At 43.7% G+C, this 13,461-nt stretch overlaps 1 long non-coding RNA gene across 1 annotated transcript in view; it reads left to right on the top strand.

The window, feature by feature from the left end:
* Positions 1–12,746, top strand: part of LOC142820533 (uncharacterized) — a 95,323-nt gene extending 82,577 nt beyond the window's left edge. Inside the window, exon 5 of the long non-coding RNA XR_016347884.1 lies at positions 11,697–12,746. This is a non-coding gene — a long non-coding RNA (uncharacterized LOC142820533). The remainder of the gene's footprint in view (positions 1–11,696) is intronic.
* The last annotated feature ends 715 nt before the right edge of the window (positions 12,747–13,461 follow it).

Genomic DNA, 13,461 nt, shown 5'->3' with positions numbered 1-13,461 from the left:
TAAAACAATAAAATGAGATCCAAGAAAGAATTATGTAAAGTGAGTTATGCTGAAAGGGATAATCAAATAAAAATATAGAGTGGGGAAATACTGTCTCCTGTGAAGTAATATAATAGCAGGGAAAGACAGTGGCTTTTGTGGATGATTAACTGACTATGAATCAATAAACTAATACTGGTATAAAGAGTGATTGCATTAATAGGAATATCACTTGTAAAACAAATGGAGTACTTGGTGTTTTCTACTGGGCATCGCTTTGTCTGCTTGTTTTCAAATATGAAATAGTTTAGATTAAAGCAAAATTTTAATAAAGGGCTTAGAAAATAAAATCTTCTAGAAAAAATGTGATATATAAACTCTGGAAAAAAAGACTGACAGGCTCGACAGATGGAAAGGAAGGTTACAGACGACAAATATCAGTTGCAAAATGGAGAGAACAAGAAGAAATGGGCTTGAAATGCAGAAATGAAAATGTATATTAAGCATTAGGAAACAGTATATATCAATAAGAAAGGTTAGGCAACAGACCAAGCTGCCAAGAAAGACTAAAGAATTAGTAAAGTGCACATCAGCAAAATCCTGTGCTACTCTCCCACCATCCTTTTCTTTTGTCCCAGACAAACTCAGATGCACCCTTCTTGCTTCCTTATACCTCAAAGGCTTCTAATACCTTTACTAAGAGATAGCTGGAGAGTTTTCATTATTATTATTAATTATTATGATAATCAATTTTGCTATATATGAGAAGCTTCCATGGGGGGATTAGGTCCCTTTTGTACTGTACACTTTATATCACACAATAAAAATTAAGTATCTTCCCTAACAAGTTCACAATCACCACAGACTACTAGGTCAGCCATTAATATCTGTCCCCAGATCAGTTGCCATTTGGTAGTGTACTGTTATGTATTGTGTTATGCTTTGTAGTGTTCTACAGTGATGTAATAGTGACTTGAAAATTTTTTGTTCAAATTGCCATCTTGAATTGTCATAGTTGTTGTTTGGGAGCTATGTTAGTCACCCATTCTTTGGAGGATTTGGTGCCCTATTCATGGATTTCAGCACCTTTAACATTCCTTTAAAAATCCCTCCTTATAGTGGATGTTTATTAGCGTGTTTGAAATGGATTAGTAGTCTGAACCCAGGTCCTTTTTAACATGAGTCCATAGCACAACATCTATCAGTATTAGTGACTAGAGTATTCACTCATCTCCTAGTGATGGTGTCATAATAAAGAAATCAATCCTCTATGATACAAGAGAACAGACTGAATGATCCATTACCATCTTTTCCTCTAAAAAAGGGCACTACAGTGTTTTACAGTAATGGTCTAAAACACTGTCATTTACAAGACTGATACTGAAGTGCAGACCTGCGGTTGAAAAAATTTACAATGGAATATTTTAGTTTAGCTGAAAACAAAACTTTCCATGGGACATGTCATTTTCAATTACATTCCATTAAAAAAATGAAACACAGCACTCTGATTAGGTCTACACATTCTATTTCAACCTTATCAGAGTAGAACATTTCTAAATGACTTTTCATTTTGAACTTTATTTCATATTATATGATACATTATCATTTGAAATCAGGGGAGCTGACAGCCTCTGTGGATTATACATTATATTAATCAACAATTTATCACAAAAATAAGTAAGCAAAAAAAGTTAATGATACATAGGTATTTTAATTTTTTCTTATGCCAAAAAGTGCACTTGGACCCTGTCATCCCCAAACTTTTTAAATTATGAATGGCTACTAAATCATTTTAATCCCTTGGATATGATAGATTTTAACAACTCCTCAGGTTTGCTGCAATCTGTCATGTCAATATCTTTCAGATTAAAAGATTTTAATCTGATTAGGAGCAGATTAAGGGTTAATTGACATGATAGAATTACAGGGTATCCTACAAGTAGGCTTGGATTATGAGATTTCTTTTTCAAATAGTGTAAGAAATGAAAATGAATATATCATTAAAAAGAGTTACCATTCAAAATAAAGTTGGCTTGTGCTATATCAAAACACAAACGTGTACACACACACACACACACACACACACACACACACACACACACACCTCAGAAAACCAATATATTAAAGTAATATTAGTGTTATTTCATTGTGACAATATATGAATAAAGAAGTTCATATAGAACTAGACTGAAACTTTAGATCGGTGGTCTCCAACCTTTTGAAGTATGAGATCATTTTTTGAATTTAAGTGCAATCCAGGATCTACCTTAACCCAAATACCTTTGCCCCACCTCCTTCATGCCCCTTCTTCAAGGTCCTGCCCCTGCTCACTTCCTCCTTTTGCATCAGGCAGGAGCAAAGGGTTGGGGTGCAGGCTTTGGTCTTCAGATAAGGGATTTGAAGTGTGAGAAGGGCTCTGAGCTGAGCCTGGGGCAGGGGCTGGGGGTGCAGGAGGTGACTCAGAGTAAGGCTCTGTAATGGAGTTTGGGTCGGGGGGCCTCAGGGCTAGGACAGGAGCTTGGGGTGCAGGAGAGGGTACATGACTGGGGCAGAGAATCAGGATGCAGGCTCCAACTGGACACTGCTTACCACAGGTGGCTCCTGTGTGGTAGTGCAGTGGGGCTAAGGCAGACTCACCCCTGCTTTGGCCCTGGCCCACTCTCAAAAGCACACAGCAAACTCCTTTCATCCCAAGTCCTGTTGTGCCCCCCACCTCCATTCTGTGGAGATAGAATACAGAATGGGAGAGGGGAACAGTTCCAAGGCAAAGGGCAGGAGTTGCACAGGAGTGGGGGGAGGGGCAGCTGAAGTGCCTGCACTTGATAGCTTCCTGGCCAAACCAGTCAAGATCAACTGGTTGGTGACCACTGGTTTAGATATATCCCTGAGCATGGACTGGTACATAAAATGGAACTATGCTGTCCATGAGGAACTACACTGTCCGTAAGGATGAAAGCCCTAGGTAGCATATTACTCCAAGAATTACAGTGAAAGGTTTGTTATCCAGCACTCTATTAACCAGAAAACATTGTTAACTGGCATTGCCACAGTACGTCAACGTCTTTAGGGGCAGAGCTTCTGACAGCCAGCACTGCTGGCTGATGTCATCATCAGGTGTCTACTTTCACTTTAGCCTGCCTTGAGCTGCTGGGAGCCAGATCAGCTGGTAGGAGTTGGGGGGCAGAGCAATAAGATTTGTTTTCCGGCATATTCAGTTAACCAGCAACCCCATTCCTTATGAATGCCAGATAACAAAGCTTTCACTGTATATACGGTGGGGTCAATAGCAAAGAGAAGAAAGTGACCAAGGTTCCATTCTCATAGGGAGGTGCATTTACCAGGGAAGACAACATGAGTGACTAAAGCAGAAGAGCTCTACATGAGGACAATGTTGCAAGGAATGCAACAAGTTGAACCATGTTAGCTGTATGGACAAGAGCAGAGTAAAATCCCAGAAAGATCCAGGCAGACTTATACAAGAGAGGGGGGACAACACATTAGGCAGCAGTGACAACATCATGACTCTCTCCATGAGTCTGAGAACATATCAGGTTCAGGTATTGGGACCAGAGAACAACAAGGAACAACAACAACTGTGTTAATAGGGAAAAGTCTTGTGTGAATTTAGCAGAATGGTGGGGCCTCCTGCAATGTGATTCATCTGGTGAATTGGACTTGAACACACCCTACAAAGGGAAAGCATGCACTAATAATGAACAAAGAGAGCATAATGCAGCCTGTAGGAATACGTGATCTCATAGTAACTAACCTGAAAAATAGCAGATAGTATCAACTGAAGTGTATGGTGATGGATGGTAAGCACCACAGACCCCTCTTGAGGAATACAGACAGACAAGACATTGACTCCATTAACACGATGCACTGTTTCCAAATCTCAGCAATTAAGCTGCTGGAAATCAAAGAGGCTACGGAAAAGGACATCCAACTATAGGCAGTCAAGAGAATGATATTAGCAGGGTGTCCAGAAGACAAAAGCCAAGTACTCATAGGAGCAAAATCATATTTCCAAAAAAAAGATGAGCTGAGTATTCAAGGAAAATCAGATTTTGAGGCCAGAGAACTGTCATCACCACCTCATTATGTAAGGATTTCATGCAAAAAATACATGCATCACACTGGGCATTGACAACTGCCTTAGATGGGCTCAAGAATATATTTACTGGCTGGAAATTTACACAACTCTGTTCCTTTTTAGAAGGTTCTGACATCTGCCAGTTGAGTGACACTAGCAGAAAGGGACTCTTGCCACATGAAATGCTCACCTGCCCATATGTCAAGGTAAAGCAGTATTTGATAACAGTGGACTACTACTCAAATGTTTTTGAGTGTCAGTACCCTGTCTGATAAAAGAAGCATGTCAATGACTGGCAAACTGAGGGCCACTTTGCAAGCTATGCCATGCCAGACACTGTATTCACTGACAGCATTGCCCAGTTTTCCTTAGAAAAATTCAAGAAATTTGAGTACAAATGGGAAGTTTGACTGTCACAGCTCTTCCCCAGCATATCTACATTAGCAGTAAAATGGAGTCTGTTCTGAAAATAGCTAAGAGACTGTTACACAAAGTTGTTTCTTCTGGTTCAGATTCCTTGCTAACATTTTTTTGGTACACAGGAATAGCCATTAAAGTGGTGTCAAAAACAGTTCAATGCAAACACTGAGGGGATGAAGGACCCAATCCCTGCTACCAATGAGGAAATAATCTGTTGCAGCCATAAGGATGAGGATACTGTAAGAAGAGATGGTGTGATGGAAGGGGAAGCTTCTTAATTTTTGTCTGAATGCTATGTGTGCTTCAGCTTACGCTATGTGTTACTCAAATATCTAGGTGGTGGGACAGGACTGTGTGATCATTGTAGAGATGCTTACAGGGCAGCTATGACAGCAGTTAACACCCAGGCTACATCTACACTGGCGCGTTCCCATGCAAAAACTCCTTTGCAGAAGAGTTCTTCTGCAAAAACTCTTCCAGAAGAAAGCGTCTACACTGGCATGTGCTTTTGAGCAAAAGCATCCATGCCAGTGTAGACGCTCTCTTGCACAAGAAGGCTCTGATGGCCATTTTAATCATAGGTCTTTCTTGCGCAAGAAATTCACTTTGCCTGTCTACACTGGCCTATTCTGGAAGAGCTCTTGCGCAAAAGGGATTCTTCCTGAGTGGGAGCGTCAGAATTCTCGCGCAAGAAGCCCTGATTTTATACATTAAAACGTCAGTTTACTTGCACAAGAACACATGGCCAGTATAGACAGGCAGCAAGTTTTTGCGCAAGAGCGGTGCTTTTGCGTGAGATCGTGCCAGTGTAGAGACAGCCCCAGAGTTTACAGAGAGACCAAACCCTCCAAGGCCAACCCCACAGGCAGGGAGGAATCTCCACAGAAAGAGAATTTGTTAGACTTGGAGACAGGTGACAAAGACAGATCATGTCCTCTATGGTTACCTAGTGGGAAACAAAACTATCTCCAAAATTATGTAATCAGCAGAATCTGTGGGAAAGATAAGACTCCAACTTGCTTATGTGATAGCAACGTCTGGCAGTAGGGACATGGATTTCAATAATTTGTTTTGATGTTAACATTTAAAAAAAAAACAACCAACCTACCTATCAAAAAAACCCATTTCTGGCTCAGATTTGACAGGAAAATTTTGCCTATAAAAAGACTTAGAAAAGTGGGAATTATCTGAACTTTGGGCTGTGAATCATCTAGCTTTGCTGTTATATCTGGTTAAATTCTAAATATGAGTCATTGGATATATGGTTCTCTGTAGCCTTTGGGGCATTTTTGTCCAGATTTAAAATTAACTCAGTTTTCCACTCATTATATGCCCCCACCCACCTCAGTGATAAAACAAAACATGTCTCTTTTGTCAGACAATTGTGAACCAGCGTGAAGTTTTAAATATTATTATTTATGTATATTACTATGGTTCTTAGGAATTATAGTCATGGACTCCCATTATGTTAGGTGAAATTTACTTGGAATTCTTGGAAGATCTGTGATTTCATCGATGTTGATAGTCTTGCTACTGATGCATATCGCAACTTTTCCACGCTGTTCTGTTTTGTGCAGTTCTTGTCCATGTCATTCCATGTTTCGTCTATAAAGGATCCACCCAAAGTACTTGAGGCCTTCCTTTTGTTCTTTTTACATCTTGTAGATACCAATGGAGTATACGTACTTTCCATCTCTTGTCTCTCAGTCTCACTACATGGCCAGCCCATCTCCTTCTCCAATCATACATAACTTGGATGATAGTGTTGAAAATGCTTCTTGCATGCATATTGTCGATAGTAACATGCTGTAGCCTACTTAAACCCACCATGCATCTTTCCATTGCTCTTTGGGTGGTTTGCAGCTTTAATTCTTTTGTAAGCATGGTGTTCCAGGTTTCACAACCATACAGAATTACCAGAAAGATACTGGTGTTAAAGTAGTGTTTTCTGGTGTTCAATTACCAGAAAGATATTGGTGGGCTTTTGCAGTGGTGGAAAGTTTGGGATCAACAAAAGCGCTCTCCAGACTCCCAAAGGCAATCCAACCTGAACTCCTTCTCCTTCTCAACTCTGGGCCCAATTCATTGTCCATCTGCAATGCTTGTCCAAGATATACATATTGATCCACTAACTCAATGGACTGTCCATCCAGCTGCATGTCATACTTTGGACAACACTTGTTTTTCATCCACTTTATTTTTTCCAGTGTGGATGGTCAGGCCAATCTCCTTCACATTCTTACCAATGTCATTTAGGAGGGTTTGAAATGTTTCAGGTTTTGACACAATTAGGACGATATCATCTGTGAAAAGGAACATCTGAAGAACCTTGCCATCAAGCAGAAATCCATCTTTAATTTCAATCTTTCACAGGACGTTTTCCAGAATGCTGGCAAACAACTTAGGTGAACAAACATCCCCCTGCTTTACTCCTCACTTAACTTCAATGATCAAGGGGTCATGAAAAAGCATGGTTTTCATAGTTGCATCCATCATGGAATCTTGTATGATTCCATTATATACAGGGGAGATGCCCTTTGAAAGGAGAGCACTTAAAGCTGCATTTTGTTCTGCTGAGTCAAAGGTTTTCTTCAAGTCAATGAACAAGAAGCATAGTGGGATCTTGTACTGGCTACACTTTTCGGTCATCTGTGTGACCACAAAAATGTGGTCGACTGCAGAGAATGCCCTACAAAAGCTTGCCTGTTTCTGTCGCATGTTTTCATCAAGGACACGCTCAATACAGTCATAGATCATTCTCATGCAGACCTTATAAAGATGAGAAAGCAGGCAGATGGGTTGATAGTTGGAAATGTCTTCTTGATGGCCTTTTTTTTTTGGCAAAAGAACAGTTAGTTTTCTCTTCCAGTCCTTCAGAATTGGTCCCTCTTTAACGTATCTTGAAAATCTAAGTGCTTTTAAAAGTGTATTACCTCCCGCACAAAGTTCTTCTATGTGTACTTGGTCTAAACCTACCGCTCTTCCCAAACTTCATCTTCTGTAGGGCCGCTGCCACTTCTTCGTGGAGCACATCAGATTCAGGAGTGACAGAGCCAATGTGCAATGGCTGTACTGCTGTTGCTGACAAAAATAGTTCACTGTAAAAGCGCCAGCAAATTTGTTCTGTTTCACATTTGTTTGTCATTCTTCTACCTTCTTCATCAACAAACACACCTGGAAGAGTTTGGCTTAGCAGGATTTCACACCAAGCTCTTTGCAAACTTGTTTTCTCTTCAACTGTATTTTCTGTTTTGCAAGGCAATACTGCTCAATCTTCTATCAACATTTTATAGATGAGCTTAAATTCCAGGCTGGTATCACCCTTGGCTGCAACATCTCTCTGTTTAGTAAGATCAAGCGTTTGCTGGGTAAGAGAGTTTCTGGACTCCCTATGCTTCTTTTCAGCGGCAGCAGGTTTACATTTGTTGAACTTCATTAAAAAGTGATAGTAGTTGGAATCAGTATCTTTGGTTTCATCAATTTCCCATGACTCAGAGTTGATAACATATTTAAAAAGACCTGAGCAGAACTATTGTACCCGCATGCAATGCCTAAGGGTATGTCTACACTGAGGAGTAACGGTAGTTCGAACTAGGAAGCCTAGTTCGAACTACCTAGTTCATGCCCCGTGTAGCCGCACGGCACGGGGTTCGAACCAGCGGGGTTTTAAAAATGGCGGCTCCCCGCTTATGCAAATGAAGCCCGGGAAATTCAAATCCCGGGCTTCATTTGCAAGAGCGGTATGCCTACATTACCCTCCTAGTTCGAACTAGGAGGGTAGTGTAGACATACCCTAACTTGCCTTTATCCTTTCTTCCCGTATTATTTTGACTCTTGCTCTAACCAGTCGATGATCCGACTGTATACAGACACTCCATTCCTAACTGACTGCTACATCTGTAACCAGTTGCCTCTTTTCCATCAGGATGTAATCGATTTCATTTCTTATTACATCATTCGATGCTCACTATGTCCATCACCTTCAAACCCTCTTCTTGAGGAAGGTGTTCATGATATATAGATGTGAAGTTTCTGCGTAGTCAGCCAGACTTTGACCTCTTTCATTTCTCATGCCCAAGCCATATTGTCTGATGTAGTTTTCTCAATCTTCTCCTATACCCACCTTAACACTGAAGTTGCCACGCACCACTCTGTATGTTGTTTTGGTCTGAAGAATCCTGTCTGCTTCTTTCTTCCTCAGTGGACGTTGGTGTGTAGGCTACAATTCATTGTGATCACTCCAAAATGAGATGATAAAATGATGTTTCCTTTGAATTCAGCTTCCCCAAGTTTTCCTTCCGCTGCTCCCAGAAGAATTTCTGATCCATCCTTCAAATTTGCCATGACTTCTTTTTCTTCTGGTTTCATTTATGGCAGGAATGTCAATGTGAATAAGATGGAATTCTTCCAGCAATATATTGACCTGCTCATCGCTTGAGAGGGATCACACATTAAGTGTGCCAATGTATAAATTAATACAAATGGACAATCTCAATACTGTGAGACTCTTGGAATCCTCTGCCCCTATATCCACCACTCCACTACCAGCACCACCACTGTGAAAATGAGGAGGCACAGCACAGAACTGAAGGTCATGCTGTATTATCGCAATGTTCATAGTTTCTGTGGCCAAATCACCACCTAGTGGTGACAAACCTCTCTGTATGGCTGGTCCTTGGACAGTGGACACTGAGACCACCTCCAGGGCCATACTCAAAATCTTTCCAGCTTGGTAGAATCTTCCAGAGCTTACACTCCTCTGGCATAGCCTTCAAGAACCCAGGGTCACCTCCACGCCATGATGAGGCAATGGAATAGGATTTTATGGAAGTTAGGTGAAACAACGAAACAAAAAAATGGTCTCTTGCCCCAAGGCATATACAAATGTAAGCATAGGTACTGACTCCATGAGTACTCTGGGGCTGGAGCAACCACAGAGGAAAAATTGGTGGGTGCTGAGCACTCACTGGCAGTCCCCATCAGCTCTCTTACAGCCCCCAGTGCATCCCGCCCACTGGCAGGCCCCACAGATCAGCACCTCCCCATTCTTACCCCATGCCTTCCACCCACTGTGATCAACCATTTTGCGGCATTCAGGAGGCTCTTGGGAGCAGCGGCGGATTTAGGGCAGGGCAAGCGGGGTGGCTGCCCTGGGCCCCGCGCTTCCCGAGGCCCCACGTATGCACCATGGCACCACGGTGCATGCGCCATGTCAAAGGGGGGGGGCCCGTGAAATTTTGCTGCCCGGGGCCCCACAGCACTGCCCTGGGCCCCGCGGCACTCTCATCCGCCCCTACTTGGGGGGGTGGAGTGAGGATGCTGCATGCTCAGGGAAAGATGCACAACTGGGCAGGAAAAGGCAGGGCAGTGTGAAGTGGGGAGTGGAAAAAGGCAGGATGGAGTAGAACCTTGGGAATAGGGGTGGAGCCTGGGGCAGAGCCAGAGGGTGGCACCTTCAAAAACTGAAACCTTTGAGTCTAAATAGAGCCTACAATATAAGTAAATACTGTTCTCTCCCTGCTCCTGTTCTTTCTTGCTACTCTGGCATTGCCACACAGTGGCAAACTGACTGTATCTTAATGAGCATTTTCCTGGCGTGAGACAATGCCAGTTAACGTGGAGCCTGCTCATCTGAATCCTTGGCTGTTTGGGCTGCAAAGAAGCAGTCCAGGGAGGGAGAAGTGTAACCAAAACTATGCCCTTATTTATTGGACATTATAATTGATGCAGTTTATAGCAGCTTATAACTGTTAACAAAGGAACGAGGACCATATTTTTCTGTGCCTCTTGAATGTAATCATTGCTGACACTTAAAATCTGTGACTATTCTAGCTAGGCTTAAAAAATATACTGATACAGCCACTTCATAGTAATACTTTAACATGATATCTCCTGGACCAAGGAGTTCCAACTCACTGGAATTCAACTAATTAAATGCTCGAGCAACTCCTGCAAACCATGACAAGAGTGCATGGACACATAGGCAAGCACAAAGTGAGCAAGGCAGATATTGTTCCGACTTCTGCTTCTTTCTATCTGATAGCCAGTTTGGTCATTCTTTGCTCCCATTTGAGTAGACACAGTTAGAAAAATGAACATTGATGAATCATCTTTAAATCAGGCGATACTGCTGGAATGGATTAGACAGATGGGCATCCTTTGCTTCAGTAACCCTAATCCTAAAGACCAGAAAGATACCATTGATATTATGCAGCCATAAGACAAGGCTTTGAGGTTCTGCACTCAGATGGAACTATACATGTTGACAGCACTGCTAGATCTGCATTTTAAAAAGTAAAATTGAAACAATAATTTCCTTTGGTATAGAGATTTGTGTTTCCATGAGAAAAAAAGCCATGATCATCCAATGGAGGACTGCCAGGAAAAAGAGATGTCTGTTTTAATTTTCTGCAGGTTCAAATGTAACTTTTCTGTTCACAAAAAGAGTTAAGGAGAGAACACTAGTGTTGGAGTAGCACCACCCTCTTCATCTCCATCACAGATTCAATTCCATATCTGGAACAAATATCGGACACAGGATGTCAGATTCATGCAATTAACAAGCTGCCAATAAGAGAACCTGCTCAGAGGAACAAACAAACAAAAACACCCTAACATGTTACCACTGGAAAGAGTTCTATCTTTCAGCCAAGATTTTCAAAAATAAAGGACTATTGTTAGGCACCAGTCTGATTATCAAAACTGAGTGCTGAGCACCCAGCAGTTGCTGCTGAACTTCTATTCATTAACAGGGTTATTCTTTTCAGAAATACTGGCATGCCCACTCCATATACTCTGGCTATTTGTATTTGGCAGTGAGAGTGTGTAAAGGATGAGAGAAGCCATTCATTAGTTTTATTTAAATTCAAAAGCCGGAATAGTAATGAGGAGGAAAAGAAAGAACAGAAGGTCAGAGAGGGAATATTGTACTCAAGCATCAGAAAGATCATTTGAATATGCTCCAGCCCAACACCCATGGTTATATTTCTATAATGTGGACACTTCATTGCATCCCAGAACCCAGACCAAAACCTTGACTAACACAGTACATTCAATTGGCCACGCAATTTTTTCAAATGGGACTGAATAAACACATCTGAGGAGGGGATTCCCGGGCTGTTTGAGAGGGAAGGTGGGGGGTGGGTTCTCCTCCTAAGACATAAGGCACCCCTTCTAACATTTTGTTGTCTGTCTCGTTCTGCAGGTGGTGAGGGCCATCAATTTGGAGCTGCTCAACAGGCTCATCTGTCTACCGGATCTGGACAGCGTCATGGCCGGCTTTGCTGCCCTCGGCTTCCCGAATTGCGGAGGAGCGCTCGATGGGACACACATTGCAATCCGTGCACCGCCCCATCGAGCAGCCCAATTCATAAACAGAAAGGGCTACTTTTCTATGGTCCTCCAGGCCCTGGTCGACCATCGTGGCCAGTTTTCGGACATTTGTGTTGGGTGGTCAGGGCGGGCACACGATGCCCGCATCTTCAGAAACTCTTACCTCTACCGGAGGCTTCAGGCAGGAACATTTTTCCCCCATCGCCAGTTTGCGGTTGGGGATGTGCACATGCCAGTGTGCATAGTGGCTGATGCCGCCTATCCCCTGATGCCGTGGCTGATGAAGCCCTACACCGGCCAGCTGGATGCGAGCAAGGAGCAGTTTAATGCTCACCTTAACCGGGCTCGCAACCAGGTCGAATGTGCATTCGGCCGTTTAAAGGGCAGATTCCGGTGCTTGCTCACTCGCCTCGACATGGGGGAGACCAACATCCCCGAGGTGGTGGCCACGTGTTGCGTCCTCCATAACCTCGTGGAGAGGAAAGGGGAGGCCTTCCTACCAGGGTGGGGGAGAGCTGCTGATGCCCAGGAGAGGCTCTTTGCCCAGCCCCGGACAGCTGCCATCCGCCAGGCTCACTGGTCTGCAGTTGGCATCTGGGAGGCCCTCCGGGAGCAATTCTCCAGTGGAGGCCACTGAGACTGAGTGCACTGAGGGGCTTCTGCCTGGGGACTGGGCCCTGGCCCAATAGAAGCTTCCCTCCACAACCCATCTCCTGACCCAGTTTGGACACATCAGTTACACCAGGGTGTGTTTCAAAATAAAATGTTCTGTTTACTTATTTATAATTTTGTACATATTATCAAACAATGTTGCAAACATAACAAATTTTTTTTTCATTTTTGTTGTTGCCAAACTATATACAATAAAGAAACAGTTCGTTTAACCCTTTGTGCTTTAACTGGGGTGATGGGGGTGATTGAAACCTGGAGGGGGGAAGGGGACTGGAAACCTGGAGGGGGGAAGGGGATCAGGTTGAACGGGGCTTGGCAGATTTCCCTTTCCTGCCTGGGCCTCGTGTTTGGGGTGCTCCCCGGGTGCGGGATAGGGTGGTGCACCTGTCGGTTGGCTGGCTGCTGGGGTGCTCTTGGGACGTGGAAGCCTGGGGGAGAGGAGGGCCAGGGGGAGAGAGGGCCTGGGGAACTGTGGGGGTTAGAGGAGAGGGAGGTCCAAGGGGGGAAAGGGATGCAGTTGTGGAAGCGGGGTTTGGTGGGGTGGGGTCATGGGGTGCTGGAGGAGCAGGACCAGGCACAGCAGCAGGCAAGCCACTGACCTCCCTCAGGGTGCTGTACAGGACCGTGCGCTGCAGGACCAGCTCGTTCATGAGCCGATCACGCCAGCGATCCTCTGCCTCCGCCCTCTGTCGCAGGATGGAGTTCTGCTCCTGCACAGCCTCGACGTGCTGTCTGAGGATGTCCGCGTAGACACGCCTGTGTCTGCGGCTCCCATGTCCCCGAGATGGAGATGGAGATGGAGGTGGGGCTGGGGTGCTGCGGCCCTCTTCCACGGCTGGTCCGGCTGTGGAGGAAAAGAAGAAGACACAATCAGTCCTAAAAACTGGACTCTGTAGCACTTACAATACTAACAGGATGGTTTATTAGGGGATGAGCTTTCCTGGGCCAGACCCACTTCCTCAGAT

Source organism: Pelodiscus sinensis, chromosome 1 (genome assembly GCF_052426305.1).
Source record: "Pelodiscus sinensis isolate ZL-2025 chromosome 1, ASM5242630v1, whole genome shotgun sequence".
NCBI lineage: Eukaryota > Metazoa > Chordata > Testudines > Trionychidae > Pelodiscus > Pelodiscus sinensis.
This window is presented reverse-complemented; position numbering and strand designations above follow the sequence as displayed.